Genomic DNA, 6,009 nt, shown 5'->3' on the forward strand with positions numbered 1-6,009 from the left:
TGATTATGAGTTAGTATTATTTATTTAGATATAAATAATACGTACATATTTGAGTTAAAGCGAATAATTAAACGTTTGGTTAAAAGGATAAATTTGAAAAAAAATGGTTAAAGCTAAAGAAATGAATGACTAAAATGGCTAATTAGCCATTATATATCTTCATCTTCATCAACTTCTTAATGAAGTTACAGAACCCAAAAAAAACGTATCATTTCAACGTCAAACTTAGGGGGTTCACCGTTTCGCCGTTTCTCGTCCGAATCGCGTGATTTTCGTTCCATTGCTTCAAGAAATCCAATATCTATCATCTCTAAGCTTTATATCAAGATAAGTTTGACGTTTAGGCTTAGAGTTTTGATAGATAATTGGCTGTGTTGTGTTTTGCCGTTGCGATTGGATTGAATTCACTTAAATCACGTCGAAATCATCGTTTTTGATAAGTTTTAAGATGGGTTTTGTGTGTAGTTAAGCTTGAAGCATGTCGGTTTGAGTCTCGGAGGAGTAACGACCCCGGATAGGTTACTACGACCTGCTGGAGTTGGGTCCAGCAGGGGCGCGGTGCGCCATGCCCCAGCGCGACGCGACCAGGCCATTTCTGGCCTGGCGGGACGTGCTGAGCCCTGGCGCGACTAAAAATGAACCTGACATTTTGAGATTTATTGTAATATACAAATTGAATATGTTTTTTTAAGTGAAATGTATTTGATAGTTTATAAAACTAAAAATGAACGTGATATGAACCTGTTACGAACCTATATCAACCGAACTATCTTAATTCATTTTTAAAAAAATATTGTCTTACTGCTCTTTACAATCTTATTTGATATTTTATATAGATAGAATTTTAAGATATAGTCTATTATAAGAATTGAATGACTGTTTTTAAGTTAAATATAATTGACAATCTATAAAACTGAAATGTAATATGACGTGGAACTGTATGTGAAACTGAAATAACACCACATACTGAACTTTTTGATATAGTTCTTATGAACATATTTTTTTATAAAAAAATACTGACTCTTTTAAATTATCTAAATCAAAAGTATTTTTTGAGATCATCCAGGCAAACAATGCTATAATACAACAAATTGATGAAGATACTAATAAAAGTGCAATGTTAATAATATGGAGCAAATCAAAATTTAATCTATATCTGTCTTTTTCCTTGATGTAAAGATAATGTACATAAAATTAATATTATAGTGTTATTATTTGAGCAAATTACTATGGCACTCATCATATTTGATATAATTTACAATTTAGTCCCTTTTATTTGAAAATTGAATTATATAATTCCTCACTTTTGTTTTTATCAACGATTTAGTCCTTCTTTCCATTTTGGATGTTAGTCAACGAAGTCAACGAAACTATATGTTCCCCCATTTTTATTTTTCTCAACGATTTCACCCCACTTTTGTTTTTATCAACGATTTCGTCCCTCAGTTTTGATAATTAATTTACCCATAAGTTCTTTGACTTCGTTGACTAACACTAAAAATGGATGGAAGGATTAAAATGTTGACGGAAATAAAAATTAGGGATCATATAATTTAGTTTTCAAATAGGAGAGACTAAAGTGTGAATTATATTAAATGAGAGGGACTTCATAATAATTTGCTTTTAATCTTTCTTTGTCCTTCAATAAGATTCATAGTACCATTTCAAGTAACAAGATGGTCATAACATCGAACCCACACTGCCAATTTCTTCTTAATTCTCACAGTTTAGTGCTAAAAAATTTATTTTTAAATTTCAATTCAAACCCCATTGACATATTCATGTCTAATAAGTCTCTATTGGTGTCTTTAGCTGCTTGAACGACACCCACTAAACATTATTCCTTATACCCATCTCATAATTTCTGTTCCCATTAAAATTATAACAAATTTATGAGTCTCTGTTAGCAGCCACCACCAACGCCAAATTCACCATAACTAACGGTGGTACAGCTGCAACCACAATCGGATTTGACATAATTACCACCACATTTGCAGCGTTTATTGCAACGAAAAGTAGAAGGGTCGACAAGATGCACTTACGGTCACAAGCAATAACTACGCCATTGCAACAAATGCAAGTAGATCTCAACATGTCCGGCCACCGGCTGTCCGGCCACAAGTCTGTCATCATGCTTGATCGAATCAGAAAAAAGAGACCATACATAGTCAAGCTATGCCTTCAATTTTTTTTAATTGATTAGAAAAACCATCACCGATCGCCGACCAAACAGTGACCATGATTATATTTACAGTGCTGTCAATAATATGCTTTCATATAAGAAAAAGAGGAATTGATTGTGTGAATCCACAAACAATAGTAACGTACAGGTTAGGGATAAAATAGGAAAACAAAATTAAAGTAGATACATATGCAAACAAGTTTTTAAAATTGAGTGATTGTTGTAAAAAAAAATATTATGAGTCACTAACATAAATTTTTCAGTTTTTGCGTTATATGGTATAATTTTCTCTATAAAATATGTGGGCACATAAATTATTAGGCCCTTATGATGTTGAGGCCTTAAGCCTAGGCTTTAGTGGCCTAGCCCTAAGGCTGGGCCTGCGTGTTTTGGCTGTTATTTTTTAAGGGAAATTTATAAAAATATCTAAAAAATTAAATTTTCGGAAGAGAAAAATAATTTTTCAAAAAAGGTAAATTGTTTTTCAAAAAACGGAGTATCTTTACAAATAGTTTTTAAAAATAAGTATGTTGTGCAAATATTTTTTTAAAATAGATTTTATTTTATCTGTTTATCACTATTAAATGAATTATTAATTTATTCTAATAATAAAATTAATAAAGTACATCAAAAACAAAATAACAATAAAAAAGCTTGTTTTTTTGGTTTCCATTCTACAACATATTTTTCATAATTGAAAATTTTGTATTTACCGTTGATTGTTATTGTTTTTAAAGAACAAAAAGATAGCGGTAATTAGTGGTGGCCCAATTTTTGCTCTTTTATTGGTCTAATGAAATTAAAACAATTACCCGACCAACTTAACATTAATTAGGATCCTCTCAAGTTGATTAAATATGACTTATCATTTTCAGTCAATCTATATCATTCATTATAAAATAAATGATGTAGATTAACTTAATATATTTTATACTTTTTCAATCTACACCATCCATTTTATAATGAATGGTGTAGATTGATTAAACACAATAGGTCAAGTTCAATTAATTTGAGATGATCTTAATCTAAAAAAAATTGATTGTATGAATCTATTCATATAATTTATAATATATTATATATTAATTTATTTTATAAAAAAGTATGTTAGAAAAAAATTATAAATAATAAAAGATAAAAATATGATATATAAAAAAATTAAAAGAAAAGGTCAGTGCTATTTTTTTTAAATGGTAAAATTATATTTTTTTTTATTTAATAAAACTTATAGTCTAATTATACATATATTTTAAAATCAAATAATTTATTAAATATTATTGCATTAGCTTATACAAGTATGATAGTCAGTATAAGAAAATTTAAAAAGTTGATAGATAAAGAGAAAAATACTCTGGAGCCCTCTAAATATGTTATTAAGAGATTTAATGAATTAACAGCTTTGATTTAATTTTTATTATTGTTATTTTTAAATAATATAATTTCTTTGGTATTTTTGTTTTTAGTTTTGAAAACTAAATAAAATTAAAAAACATTAAAAGTAAGAGAAGTAAAAATTAGATAAATTGAATTTTTTAAGCCATTGAATTTTATAATTTTATAATTTATATTTATATTTGTGTCTAAAATAAATGTAGTTAAATTAAAATTTAAGTTTTTTAGCTAAGTCATTTGACTCAGTTGACTAATCTAAAAGTGGACGAAAATACGAAAATAAAAATGGAGCACTATATAGTTTGATTTTCAAACAACATGGACGAAAATGTTAATAATGATATATACACTACAACAAAAATACTCTCCAGTGACATATTTATTGTAACATTTTAAACAAACATCATTTTAAATAATAAAACACTGTTTAAGTAATATTTGATAAACGACAGTAAAAATATGTAATTATTTTAATTGTTAAAGTAAAAAAAATTATTACTTTTCAACTTCATTTTGAAATTTAATTTGCATCTAACCACTTTAACATCGTGCTTGGACTAAAATCGTGCTTAGATTAACATCCAAATTAGCTCTAATTCAGAAACCGCTTTTAAAAGTCTTACTATTCCTTCCCAGTATCTGTCCCTTTCTTCTCTGGTTGCCGCTGCCGCTGCCGCTGCCGTGTTACTCTTCCAACGCTGCCATTCAACACTGTCGTCGGATAGTTAAAATCAGGTTTATTAACAAATCCAACATTCACAACCAGATCTTCTTCTTATTTCCTTCCAAGATTCAAGTTTCATTTTAGGTCAGTATCATTTTTTTATATCCTTTAGATTTTGATTTGGTTTGATTTATAGGTTTTGATGGGTGCTAGAATTGACACCGCTTGTGATAATCTTATGATTCAGGTCAGTTGTATATATTTTAATTTTGTATTTGTTAAATGATAATCTTCAATTCCAAGACTAACACAGAGAACATCTTTGATGAATTGTTGTGGTTTATTTGTTTTGTTTACAGGCTCCAACATATAGTTTCTGGTTAGTAATTTGTGTTATTTCATTTGTATCAGAGATTAATTAGCCTTTTATTTTATATTACACTATAATTTGTTATTTAGATAGTTTATATATAATACCTTATAAGAATGCGATTGTTCCGTCCTTGAAGTGTGAAACGTGTAAATTTTGCAACTGCATGCTTCATTTTGATTGTTTTTAACTACATGTCGTCTTGATAATAATTTGTGACTCCTTTTCCTCATCGTTTTGATAAAGATCCATTGTGTTCTGAGTTCAATTCTTTAACCTTACATCTAAATAATGAATATGTGAATTTATATTTTCTCTAGGTAAAAGACATGAATCATTTCTAAAATTTATCCATTTGTTTTGTAATGCAGAAGCATGATGAGGCAGCAGCGCGCTCAGAAGCTTGCAAAAGTCAACAAAGTCTTTATTAAGATAAATTGTATAGTAGCTCTCAGCTCATAATCATCTTGAAAATGTTCTCAAATTATAAATCAAATTTAAGATTTGGGTTCTCACCCGAGCTTGTCGTTGGAAAAGAGGACATATCTCTCATCTTACCATTTTGATAAACTAGAAGTGTCTAATATAAATTAGAGGAAAAGGAAGCAGATAGATGTTTGTTGTATTACTTAATCTTTTTTTGTTAGTTTGTGTAAAGAATTAAATACTAATGAATAAAAATTAGTTTTGTTTAAATATATTTATCTTGTTAATTGTATTTTGTTTATTTTTTTTAATATTTATGATTGAATTGTGTTAACCATGATAAATATAATAATGAATGAAGAAAAAATAATAATTAAATATCATTATAATTCATAATATTATAAAAAAATATTAAATAGTTATTGTAACACTTTATAAATATTACTATATTATGTACTATAGCAATGTTTAATATATGTCACAATAAATACATTAAAATGTTACTATAAAAGGCTACAAACATTTGGTTTAAATGTCACTTAAACACATAACGACACCGGCTAATGTAACACTTTAGTGACATTTATGAAAAATGTTGGTATAAACTTTAAGTAACATTTTTTAAGCTTTGAGTGACATTTTTTCAGTGTCACAATAAATCATTTTTGTTGTAGTGATATAAAGGACCTCATAGTAATTTGTTCATAGATAAAAGCACCATAAAAATTACAAATATAAATTATAAATAAAAATATTAAGATAAAACTTATAAAACATTTAAAAAGAAAAGATAAGTGCTAAAGAATGGTACTGATGCTTGCTTATTTAGCAGTTCTGTGTCATCTAGTGTTATAAACAACAAATCACAAGTGTTTGGTCTTTATATTTTTTTTTAACAAAGACTAAAATTTTCATTAATAATAATAAAAATTATATGAACGGTTTCTCAACACATCGAGTAAACTATTCTAAAAATTA

At 27.6% G+C, this 6,009-nt stretch overlaps 1 long non-coding RNA gene across 2 annotated transcripts; it reads left to right on the top strand.

Moving 5' to 3' along the window:
- The first annotated feature begins 4,115 nt into the window (after positions 1 to 4,115).
- LOC126675434 (uncharacterized) lies at positions 4,116 to 5,253 on the top strand. Of its 2 annotated transcripts, XR_007639748.2 has the most exons (4): positions 4,116 to 4,306; positions 4,432 to 4,482; positions 4,595 to 4,614; positions 4,977 to 5,253. It is a non-coding gene; the product is annotated as an uncharacterized LOC126675434 (long non-coding RNA). The 2 variants fall into 2 exon arrangements; XR_007639747.2 differs by lacking the exon at positions 4,595 to 4,614.
- Positions 5,254 to 6,009: the final 756 nt, after the last annotated feature.

Source organism: Mercurialis annua, linkage group LG3 (genome assembly GCF_937616625.2).
Source record: "Mercurialis annua linkage group LG3, ddMerAnnu1.2, whole genome shotgun sequence".
Taxonomy (NCBI): Eukaryota; Viridiplantae; Streptophyta; class Magnoliopsida; order Malpighiales; family Euphorbiaceae; genus Mercurialis; species Mercurialis annua.